This window comes from Cygnus olor, chromosome 3 (assembly GCF_009769625.2).
Source record: "Cygnus olor isolate bCygOlo1 chromosome 3, bCygOlo1.pri.v2, whole genome shotgun sequence".
Taxonomy (NCBI): Eukaryota; Metazoa; Chordata; class Aves; order Anseriformes; family Anatidae; genus Cygnus; species Cygnus olor.
Genome location: NC_049171.1, coordinates 8,608,314 through 8,621,525, shown reverse-complemented (window position 1 = coordinate 8,621,525; position 13,212 = coordinate 8,608,314).

Genomic DNA, 13,212 nt, shown 5'->3' with positions numbered 1-13,212 from the left:
ATCTGTTCAAATAAACAGTGCATAGTATTTATAGGTGAGCAGAGCTTGGCCTTCATCAGTTCTTTTGTAGGACCTTCTAGAAAACATATCCTTTCAGCTGCACACCAAAACTATGTAGGGAATAAAATTTTGGTGTAATTTTACCCTTGGTGCAGGGAATCTAACAGGTTGAACACCAATCAGCCAAGAGCAGACTGTTCCATTTAAGAATCTCTTAGCGTGTAGTTCAAGCCCCCTATACCATACTGAGTTTTGTTGACACTGATGTAAATCTGCTGCTTTCCCTAAACCCCACAGGGATGACTGTTATTTCATTGCTTTTGCTGGAAATTTATGAACCACATATAAACAAGGCCTTGGATGTTAGAGCAGATTCAGGATTTCCCCGCTATGGGAATAGTTGTAATATACTGGATCAGCTTTCTCCTATACTGACACTAAACCTGGAACTAAAATTTACTATGCTCAAAGACTTCACATTAAGGCACCACAGGGTGTGAAATGAGAATATGGGTCCACTGTATGCACCAACGGTTGGGACGCACACACACACCCCTCACCTTCCCTCTAACCCCCCACTGCTCCCACCCATGCAAATAGCGAAGGGACCTTTTCATCGAAGGATAACTTGCAATTATGTAAACTTTGTCTTCTCTACACCAGCAGGTGTCCCTAGCTCCAATCTTTTCTGGTGATGTAGGAGACAAATGCACTGTGTGGAAGAATTGGGGCAAGCTGCTAATCAGAGGAACCCCTCAAGGCATCTGCCACCTGCTGCCTCCTCCAAGGAGCTCCTCTGATTGCTTGTCTACTAATGCATTCACCTCCTGCATACACATTATGATTGAAGGTAATGAGACTACTTGCATGGCCACGGCAGGCAGAACTTGGCCCAGAGTTTACTACCACATTGTGTTCTGGTGGGCATTATATTAGCACACATGACTACCTTCTCTAATCTGATTCCTTAGATTTGGTTTGGCGTAGAGCAAGTCTTTTTTTGACCTCACTGAAACACCCACATATGGCATGGTAATGGGTCTGCTGGGCTTCCTCCTGTTGCTGCAGGGCTTGCTGGTAGTTCCTTCCTTGAAAAAAACTTTGGTTTTCCATAGTAATCAGGTCTACACCGTGGATATAATGTACCTGTTTACTGTCATTACCTATTTAATCAGATTAATCCACCTCTGCACTCTTAGCATGACTGAAAAATTTTGAATCATAACAGCGAATGTTTTTCAGAAAACTATTAGTTAGATTGCATTTTTAAGTCACATGAAGAGAATATTTTATTCTTTATGATTTTTTTTCCAGACAATAATGGCCTGTTTATAGGCCAGTGCTGAAAGCAAAGTAAAGTCGGAAGATATGCTGTTGGAATATTTCTCTGTCTAAATAACATTACAGGGATCCAGAGGAGTAATAACCTAGGAAATCAATCGGCAAATTTTATAAAAAGAGATTCTTATAAAAATTCTTCAGAAAATGTATGAGCCTACCGTCTTCCTCTCCTTTACAAGCATTCAGCCTTAAGAGTTATCAAATTTTCAGCTGAAGGAGTTTGGCCAACTAACTTGGAGGGAATGCAGTCATTAATAAATAAATAAATAAATAAATAAATAAATCTGTACCACTTTGCCATGTGCAGAGATGGGGGTAGCTTTTCCTGTCCCATGGTGACAGCCATTAGTGGCATTAATGAAGAAATCAAAAAGTTAATAGCAATTAAGTTTAAACTAAAATAAGAGCTAGTGGAACCAAAATGTCTAACCTGTAATGAAAACAAAACATTATTCTGTTGGATATGGCAGAGTAACATTTTATTACCCAGTCTCACTTCGGACCTCAAACAAGCAAAGGAAAATGCAAAAGAATTCAAAGAATTCAGCAATGTCTGTAATCAGGACAATTTTGACATACAGCCATGGTTTCTCTTTTTCTCACTCCTGCAGTTTCTTGGCACTGCCTACCTCTCTCCCAGTTAGCATTAACCATAGAAGAGTCTTTTCTCTGACTTGCTCTCATTGTTTGGCATGATAACAATTGTTAATCTAATAAAATCAAGGCTATCCTCCCACATACACACAAAAAGGTACCTAATATGAATAGGAGAAAAGTGGAAAAGAAGAAATGAAGAAAATAGACAAATGTGAAGATGTAAATTCAAGTCACTTGTGGAATTTGTCTCACACTTTCTGACACTGTGATGAGATCTGATTCTCAATAACCTCTTACCTCTAGATATTTCTGCAGCTGACACAGATTACAGCAGCTTTACCAGCATCTAACCTATTTTGATTTTGTATTAATGAATTTTACTCAAGGTAGAATATGTTTTAATATGACATATTTTCTGTTAAATCTTTTCGTCAAGTGACAGAAAATGGCTTCTTAGCCAAACATCCATTAGAATCAATCTAGATTTTCAAAGAAAAAATGAGTTTTCTTCATTCAAGTGTTTTCTACATCTAAGGACCAGTTCCCAAAGTTAAAAAGAAAACTAGGAGCATGTTTTTTTTTTTTTTTTTTAATTAACCTTTACTTTTGCTCTGAAAAAGAAAAAAAAAAAGAAAAAAGGAAATAGAAAAAGAAAAAGAAAAAGTGAAAAAAAAAAAAAAAAAAAGAGAAAAAGGAAAACAAAAAGAAAAAAAAAAAAAAAAAAAGAGAAAAAGAAGAAAAAGAAAAAGAAAAAAAAAAAAAAAAAAAAAGGAAAAAGGAAAAAAAAAGAGAAAAGAAAAAAAAAAAGAGTGGGAAAGGAACTTTTAAAATTTAATTTTAATTAAAATATGTAATAGGACAAACCATTTCAAAGAAATCTTTCTCTGCCATACACCACACACTAAAACATAATGTTGTTAACTCTTTCACAATATTTGGTATTTTTCTTATGAATCTCAGCACCAAGAAATGAGACAATACATATGAATATCACCTTTCATTTTCATATTTTGTCAAATGTCCAAACTTTATTCATGCAACACAATACTAGAAAATATGAAGCAATACACATAAGTGCTCCATAGCTTTTACATTTTAGGGTGTGTTTGCTTGGCTTGGTTTGGTTTTAATCTTACCATTCTTTAGAACTCACCTCATAACTACTGGGTTTGTCCTGGTTTGGTGTGTTTTTCGTGGACAGCTTTGAAATGATGACATTTCAAGCAGGAAAAAAACCTTCTCATTTACTTTATTACTACAGATAATAACATAAGCCATTAGAGGGAATGATAAGTGGGAGATATCATATTGTCTTTTTCACACAGGGAAATTTCATCACGAAGATCATAAAATGATAATTTAGGCCAGCTAAAATCTTAACGTGACCATGTGGAGCATAGAAGAATGGGAACAGTGAGTACCATATAGAGGTCTGAGGACAAAGCCAAGTGGTTCAGCCGCAACAAGGGAACACAAAAGAGGAAAAGTCCCCCTTTGTATTTTCTGCTTAATCAAGATCTTGGCCCACTACTTCCATGAGCTATGGTGCTCAGGTGGAACAGCAGTGTAGGGATGATGCAGCTGTGTACACCTGGGACAGCCACTTTGGCTCTCCTAACTGTTTCAGTGCTGTTCTGCAGACACCAGATGTGTTGCTGTTTCACAGGAGGAGGGTAATCACCAGCAGCTGTTTCAAGCACAGGGAGGCAGACATTTGTTTATTGGTGCTAGTCCATAGGCGTTATAATAACTTGTTGGACGTATTATTATTATTTTTTTCCCTGCAGAAACGGAGTGGAGAATAGACTTATCGTTTCCATAATGAGCAACAGACTTTCTAAAGCAGAAGCAGAAGCGGAAGCACCGCATGTTGCATGCTCTCAAGGAGCAATTGCTTTCCTTCAGGCTGTGTCATGAATAACCCATCTCAGTTGACAGGGGTCCCCTCCTGATACTCATATAAAAAGAAAGGAAATAGATCTCAGTGGCAAAACTTCAGGGAGAAGTTCAGGGCCTGAAGTTTAAGAAAGAACAAAGGGATAAAGATGTAGTTGGACAAAATATTTTAACTAGCCTTCATTTCCTAGTTCAATTACAGAGCAATTTTCACTGTGTTTCTCTGACCCACTGCACGCTTAAGTCAAATTTTATCCGAAATCTTGGCTCGAATAAGTGAATCTTCTCAAAGGAAAGAGTTGTTTCTATTCAAGTTTGCTTCAGAAACTTCTGCAAGGTACTGCTTCTTTCTCAGTTTTATTTCCAAGTCTTCCATGGTATTTTCAGACATTCCTAGTGAAAAGAAACAAGAGACACAGGGACTTGAATAGAAATTCTGTTGCCTAAATCAGAACTCCAGTGTTCACTGGAGAGCCTGTGAGATTTTTTTTTCTTCAGTCACTGAGGCTCTTTTTAAGGACATTTTCAAATTCTAAAACCTGAGCCCATTCCAGATATTGATAGGAAGTAAGTTTTCCTAGGGTAATACTTTACTAGGGTAATACTGGAAAAACCTCTTAATCACCATCTGTCTCACCTGCACGAACAGTTCTGAACAGACAGGTAGAAGATAAAATACAAGAACACATAAAACTTTCAGTATCTTTATTATTATTATTATTTTGATCTGACAGGAAACAACTGAAGAATGAGACAGAAAACTTTGAAATAAGATGAGAAATAAGGTCCTCTTTTAGCCTTTGGCCAAAAGCAAATCTTTAAAGTCAGTTCATAATTGCACTGGCAACCGGTGGAGACTCTTGTGTATGTCAATACCAATGAGCGATTGTCAATATCTCTGATCAGCAACATTTTGCATCATTTGTAACTTGTATACTGAGTCTAAAGGGAGACTTCTAAGTAAATCATTACAGCACATTGTAAATGCAGGAACCAGTTTCTCTTAAAATGCTTTAGTAACACTTCATTAATTATATTGAACCTGCAGCCCAAAATTCTTCTTGCTTATATTCATCACTTACCATGACCAGTTGTCTATATATCGTCTAAAACACTACTATATCAAGCTGAATAGGCAAATTATACCCCACGGATCTTAGTAAATGGATAGAGAGCCACAGTTCTCGCTGGCATCAGCAGTTCAGACACATCTGAATGTGGCATCTGACAGAAATAGGAACCAAGCAAGGTATGTTAGCAAATAGTTTGGTTAATAAGGGTAGCCACATTTTCTTTTCAGGCATTTCCCACTGGTTGACTCAAAATCTCCTGTATTTACTATTCACAATTATTCACTAAGCGATTCTTTGTCTGCATCTTATTTGCAATCAGTTTTTGTGAGTGAGCGGGAGCTCACTCGGAAGCTGAGCAGCCCAGGAGCTGAGTGGCTTTGTTCAGATGGCGCCAGTAGATCACACGACACCATACCTTTGTTTACTCAGTCAGAATCAAGTTACTGACCTTTGGTTACTCAGGGTTATGGTATCCTGTTTGCTCTTGCTGCAGATGCTTGGGAAGTGAAAAGTGCATAGAAAACAGCTCTTTGCTTACAGAGAATTATCTTCACAAACACTTGCACAGAAGTTAGCCTGCCTGTATGGATGCTGCATTCACCTCACTTTGTTTTCTGAACTCAACCCAACTAAGCTGGTGTAAAAATATTAGGAAAGGAAGACAACAGACTGGGTGTGGCAATTTTGACCAGCAAAAGCTATTTCCCAGCAGCAGTTTTCTGCTGGGTATTACAGGAGTTATAAATGGACCCAGTACCATTCCCCTGTTCTGTGGGGGCAGAGTATCCCTCCCAGGTGAGTCAGTCAGCTCCCTCCAGATCTAGCTTGAGCATGGACAGACCTCCCAGAAGCATGCTGGGGACAGTCAGGGGACCTTAACTGGACCTTCTCCCATGAGAATACCACGGTATCAGAATGTCCTCAGGCCTGGACCTGTTGCAGCTCAGAGCTAGGCAGCAGGAAAGGATTCTGGACTGAAACTGTAGGAAGTGCAGGAGGACTCTAAACAGACACAGAGCTGCAGCCACAAGGAATAGCTTCCAGGATCCAAGTCCAATCATCTAAAATAAAATGACAGAACACATTATCATTTTCATTACACGGGCCTCATATTATTCTTCATATAGTAGCACGAGTAGAGCTTTCAAACCACTTTTCTTTTAATCTCCATTCTTCTTTCTTCATCATCACATTTGCCTGTTTTTCCTAATACCTGCACCAGCATTAGTCACAACTGGCAGGAGCCCATAGAGAGCTTTTAGAGAACATTAGTTTTTGCCCTCTGTGCATACATTAGTGTTGCCCTTTAAAGACGCAGCCCTTTGTCCTTGTAATGAAGAATAAAACTCATTTCCAAGCATCCCAATAAGATTATCTCAAATAATAGCAATTCAATTAGCTCAGGCAGTTTGAAGTCTCACTTAGACTCCCAGGTGGTATCCCCCATCACTAAATATACTGCTTTAAAATACTTTCAAATACCTGTCTAATGTTTAGAGTCAAACATGCTTCTAAGCTTGCAGGTAATATCCAGCTCCTAATATCTAGTGCATTTAAAGGAGAAATGGGGATGAGGAATATTTCCATCCCCACTTGGTATGCTTTGCCTCATATCTTGGGAGCACCTCAGCCTGGTCAGCTCACTCAGATCCCCACTGTCACCTTAGCTAAAGATTTTGAGCCTCTTTCCACTAAGCTAGAAATCTAAAAGCATGTTCAGATTGACAGTGAATTACAGAGCCCTTTTCTCCTTCGGGTCTCACTGTCTCCTTGCCACTTTCAGTACCTTTTCTTCCTTTACTGTTTAATGTAAGGCTTCTATTGAGATGAGCTATAATTACGTAGGCAGCTGCCCTATCCTGCCATGGCCTTCAGGCATCTTTCCTGGCTACCAGAGATATCCTTTAGTTCCCACTGCTAACTTCCCTTCAGAAACTGTTTTCTCTAGCTGGCTTTAAATATAACTAACTACTTTCATGCTCTAAATACTCAAAACTGCTGTTCTTGCCTCCAGCTTCCAACTTGATTTTCTTTTACACTTCTGTACCCTCTTGGGAAATTTTAATGGTTTCAAAAATCACGAATTTCAATTTACCATATTTTAAGCCTTTTTTTAAACATACTCACCTTAGTAAAAAAAAAAAAAAATAAAAAATAAATAAACACTTCAGTAGTAGGTCATGTTATCACCCACTTACGAGAGAGAATTGAGGAAAGAATTAGTTGTACTTGAAGTCAGGCTCTTAATACATGTCAAAAAAGCAAAATTCTTTCCTGTCTCACAGCCCTAGGCAAAGGAGATTTAAAGAGGGCACAGAAAGTGCTGACCTGTTTTGTCTTGCATGTCTCTTGTTCAATTTGGCTGTGTAGTCTGAAAGCATGATCAATGTTGAGAGAACATTGAAAACATGAAGAAACCACTATAATGATATTATTTTCTAGCAATGGTATTCCCACTGTTTGTTAAGGCAGCCAAATCTAAAGATATATGGAAAAGTCCTAACAGAACTCTAAATCCACACAGCTAGCCCTTGATTAATTGGAAATACCTTCTGCAACCCAAAAAGGGTAAATTAGAAAAGTCTTGATTAAATATATATGAAGAAATTTCTTATAGTCTAAAAATTGACTGTTCAATTTTCATTCTTACTTAAAAAAAAAAAAAAAGGAAATAGAGAACAAGCATGGACTACTTCAATAAAAATGATTAAAGAACAGAAAAGTTACCAGCAACAAACTAAATAAATACATACATAAATAATAAGTAATGAGGATATTAGAAACGCTAAAAACAGGTGCTAACTGTGATACAATCAATAGTGCACACTTACAACCTTGGAGACAGAGAGAAATGGTGAAGAAAAAGCATTCAGATTCAGCAAGATTTGTATGGCTTGGACGATTGAAACTGTGGGGGACAAAAGTACTTCACTGTGAAATAATTATTATTGAGCCAAGGGAAAATCTGCACTATATTGGGAGAAATGGTTCGATTGTTCAGTTCAATTACAAAAATTGTGTTTGGGACTAATGGAGAACGGGAAACTTCCCACATCAAGCAAAAAAATAAATAAAATAAAATAAATAAATAAATAATAAAAAGCTAAATAGTATACTAGGCTTTATTACCAACAAATGCAAAACAAAAGTGCTGATGAAGATGCTGATGGACAGCCCCAGACTGAAATACTATGTTCAGTCTCAATTAAAGATGTAAATAGTACTACTAAAAGAAAAGTATCTGATCTAAAACTTCTATTATCTGAATAGTTGGGAGGCACTAGTGGGGAAAAGGAGAGTCTGAGGTGATACAGCAGATCACTAAATTTGAAAAAGACATCTTATACAAAGTCACATTATACATGATCATATTATGCATGCTGGAGATAATGTTCTACTAAAATGCCAATGAAAGCTGCACACATATCATAAAAAAAATATATAGTTCTTTTTAACTCTTCTGTCTGTGTTTTATTCTCATCTTACTCAAAAATTGTGAATTAACTTCCAGAGCTTAAATCCATGGTTTCCAATCAATTGTTGATTAAAAATAAAAAATGATTAAAAAAAGAAAAAAAAAAGAAAGAAAAACATAACGTAGTATCTTCTTGAATCTAATTGGCTATATATTAGGCTATATTGGTATATGTAGGCAATGAATGAGAGCTTTGCTATAGATATGTTGTTGAAAACTGTTAGCTCTGCTGAAATCAAGGGGATTACCCTTTAGCATTTCAATTTCAGAGATGACTCACTTTCTCTCTGCTGCTTATGATGCTGGCATGCCAAAGTACATGTGGCATAATGTTGTGAGACATGGCCAAGGGGGATTGCTTTCTCCTCACAGCAGGTGTGACACAGTGGTGGCCGTTACCTTGCTCCTGCTGTTTGTGCTTGCTGTGATCCCACTGCATACAGCTCTTGCACCTGATGAAATTCACTGTTATTCAGTAGTTTATCTTCAGCCTCACAAACCAATCCATTATGGAATGCTACTTTGTAAATTGATAAAGAGTTGTCAGTGAACTATGGCTTTTCATCATCTTCATAATCAGACGTTTAGGTCTGCAGCTATATGTTCAGAAACACAATTGGTATTGCTTTCTCAGTTATACTGAGAGCAACATGGACTTGCAGAGGCTGGCTTTTATTCATGAATCTTAATTCTTTGTACTGGACACCTCAACATCATGCTGTGATGCTTCCATATTTATGGGAAATAAATCTAGACGCTGGCACTGTTTACTCTTGTACTCTCTTTTATAAACTTGGTTACTGTTTTTAATTAGATCAACCTCAGTTCTTTCATTGCTTGCTAATACTATCATTTGAAAGCACAGTTTTGCTGGACTTGAGATAACCACTGCCAATTTATTGTAACCACTTGCTTTTGACCTCTTTATCCACAACCTCAAAATAATTCACTCAGTCTCGAATAGTTCATATATAATCATTCAAATGCATTACAGTTAGCGTTATTTTGCAGGTAGGTGATGGAATGATCTGGTTTCACCAGCCAGCTTGTTTCTCATTACACCAGGCTAGATAAATGAGCTGTCTGTATACATGTAAATAGGAGATCAAATGATGCCAGTAACTGACACTCAGAAATGCATAGGGTTTTATACAACCAGTAAAACTTAATTATGTGCCAATATTATTTCTGTTTTTAGTTAGAGACATCCTACTCTGTGAGGCAAGTGGCTGTATGACAGGGATGGATATTGAGGCATACATCAGCTGCCCCTTGCAAGAGGCAAGTTAGGATACAGGACATAGGATGTAGGGACAGTTGATGTAGGACTTTCTGTAGCATTATGATACTAGTGGGAACTGTGCTTTCTACTGCACCCACTGGTTTCCATATCATGCTACTACGTGTCCCTCATTTCCTAGCCTCACACACCCCATGCACTTTACCAGCAGAATTCCAGTGCAGAAGAAAGGCAACAATGCTAATGCATGAGGATGCCTGGGAAGCCAGAAATCTGAGCTTTCTCTTCACCTCCTGTGATTTCAAAAGTCTCCTTTCTATAATGGAAGATTTAAGTGGGTTTATTTTCACTATTATTTAATTTACGTCTAATTAAATATGAAAACACACATATGCAAGATGTGCAACTAATTACAATTCTTGGGTATGTGATTGACTTAAGCTAGTTCCCTTGTCATGACAGAATTCTTCACTAGCAATACAGTACAACTAGAGCTACGGTTACAGTTAATTTTTCATCTTGACGACCAAGCCAAAGCTTCAAAAATTTATGTTCTATCAAAGTTAAGCTACTTTTTCTGTGGCCTTGATAAATCAAAACACCTAAAGAAATATTTGAAATGAACTTTATGTTTACATCAGCAGCTATTAAGCACTCACATTTTGTTGTTGTTCTTCAATTTCAATGTCTCTTTGTACCTCATTCCTCACCCATGTGATAGAGATACTAATTTTCTATTAACATTTTCATTCCACTGGCATCAAATGTTTTTTATATATTTACAACAGTAAATTCAACAGAGTATAGATATGTTCTCTGACCCTGAGTTCAAATGGTACAACATATTCCCATCATACAGATGAACTTTCTTACCTGCCAAAATAAGGATTCACAAAATCCCTACTGAAGATGGTCCGTGGGATAACTCATGAAGAATGTTCAGACATTCTCAGGGAGATTATAGGTTACTGACATTTTTTATTTTTTCCAGGGAGCATGTTAACAGTTCAGTTCTCTTGGTCACAACCTTACTTGGTCTTCTTTAATTTGCTAATCTGGGGACAGCCCATGTGAATACATCTTCTGAAGTTTATGTGATATTTAGCTATCAATAGATGACCTGAAAAGATGTTTATTTTCTTAGCAAATACGAAATATTCATATTTATTCAGAGCTAACTGTGTTTGGTTCATGTAAGGAGAAAGATATTTGAAAATCACCCCTTTCAATATGCAAACCTCTCAAGCATTTTAAAAAAAGGTCTTCCTAAGTACTGTTGTCTGTCTGAAATTTTTTCTGTTTCTGCTGAAAACTGGATCCATTCTAAAAAGCAACTCCAGATGCTTACTACGTAGGTGGGGAAGGATCTTCAATCTTGTTCTTAATTACTGTGGTTCAAATTGATTTGACCTGAACTCTCCCTGTCTTTCAAGTAGAGAAGGATCCACAGGCAAGCTCCCTAGCTTTTTGAACTAACATGCTGGCTGACAAATAAGTAATTGTAAAGAGCTGATTTATTGCCCAGCCAGACACAGCTGGATTTAAAATATTAATTTTTAATGTAAGAAACAATTTCCATTTCTTTCACCCATAAAATCCAATAAATTAATCCAAGCACTTACAAATAATTGATATTTCACAATGGAGAGATTTTTTTTTTTTTTTACCACTTACTAATGTGCCCCTTTTAAAACCAAATGCTTTAAAGAGAAGATGTTTGTGAATTTCAAGGCTACAAATATATCTCAGGGTTCTGCTGACAACAAAATAAGCCATAAGCAAGAGTATTTTATGATGCTACTAGGATCCCAAAATATAGCCTTGTCCAAGTTTTATTTTTATCTTATATAACACATGGATCCTACTACAAATTAGAATCTGCCATCTTCTCAATTCCTTCCTGTAACTTTCTCACTTTCCAATTCCCTTATTCTTCTGAAACGTTACCAAGGTAAAAAAGAATAATAATGAAGGGATCCTGGATGCTTGTAAGAATGGCTCAACTTTTTACCTCTAGGAACTTTCTTTACATGAAGAAAAAATATTGTTATCAACTGCTAATTGCAAGGGGAAAACAAAACAAAACAAAACAAACAAAACTCAAAGATTAATACAGCTCTAGAACAGGTTACTCTGGAAGTATATGCAATCTTCTTTGCTGAAGACCTTTAGTAACATCTGGAAACATCTAAAGAAGCATCTGTTCAGAATAGCTTAATTCTTCTTGATCTTGATTAATTAGTGGACCTATGTCTCTCCCACACTTATGTTTTAGGATTGTATCAGCCAAATATTTATCCTAACCTCATTATCAGTTGACAGATGCTCAAATGACAAATTCCCTACTAAAATCCTTAAGGAGTCTCTTCTCCAAGACAGTAAACAACTTACTGCACCTGTACTAGTAAACAAACCAGGCTAGGGACAATTCTCTAACACAGATCAACAGGCATGACATGACACACCCCACCTTTGTACAGCTGAACTTTCCACCTGACCACAGAGAGGCTATAATCCAAGTAAATACTGGCTTGTGCTACCCACCTACAGTGCTTAGGTGGTGTTTGGGACAGTGCTACGTGAAGGGAAGGGAAGGAAGGGAAGGGAAGGGAAGGGAAGGGGAAGGGAAGGGAAGGGAAGGGAAGGGAAGGGAAGGGAAGGGAAGGGAGGGAAGGGAAGGGAAGGGAAGGGAAGGGAAGGGAAGGGAAGGGAAGGGAAGGGAAGGGAAGGGAAGGGAAGGGAAGGGAAGGGAAGGGAAGGGAAGGGAAGGGAAGGGAAGGGAAGGGAGGGAAGGGAAGGGAAGGGGAGGGGAGGGGGAGGGGAGGGGAGGGGAGGGAAGGGGTTACAACTTTACTCCATAGTAACGAGACATGTAAGGCTCAAGCCTAAGTGAAGCAAGGAATGGATCATACATACTTTTATGGATATTACCAGAGTAGCAATAGGAAACAACGAAACCTGATTTTTTTCAAAAATTGTAAGGCTCTTATAAAGGTCTTCAAAGCTGCACAATATTTTCCTTGTAATCATTACTGCTTCACAAAAACAGAAAGCAGCTAATTTCTTAGAAGACTGAAAACATCAGCTCTCCTCCTATTATTAATCCCTTTCACCTTTGGCCATGATTCCCATAGCTTTCACTTCTAGTTTTAGAAAAGAAGTCCAGACAATGGAGCAAGACTCTCTGCTTTTGTTGGACTGAATAACACAAGTGGTGGGAAAAAAATATCCTCTCACAGTATTTCCTTATTCTGTGATTTTCATTTCCTGATGACAGTTTGTATTACAGCAATTCCTTAAGATTGCAGTTAAATGCGTAACCTTCTCTGTACACAGATGCAGAGATGGCATGGCCCAAGAAGTACATATTACCTAAACCTACAGGGCAGGCAAAGGCCTATAATTAGCATTTCTATTTTCACATGAGTAAAATAGTTTATTCCCCAAGATCACAGAGGAAGTCCATGATGAACTAGGAATGAAGTGCAAATCTTTTGAGCCTCAGCTCAGTGCCTTCACAAATATGCCTTGTCCCCACAGAAAAAAAACTTACAAAACCTTCGAAAATATTACCAGCACATGCAAAATCT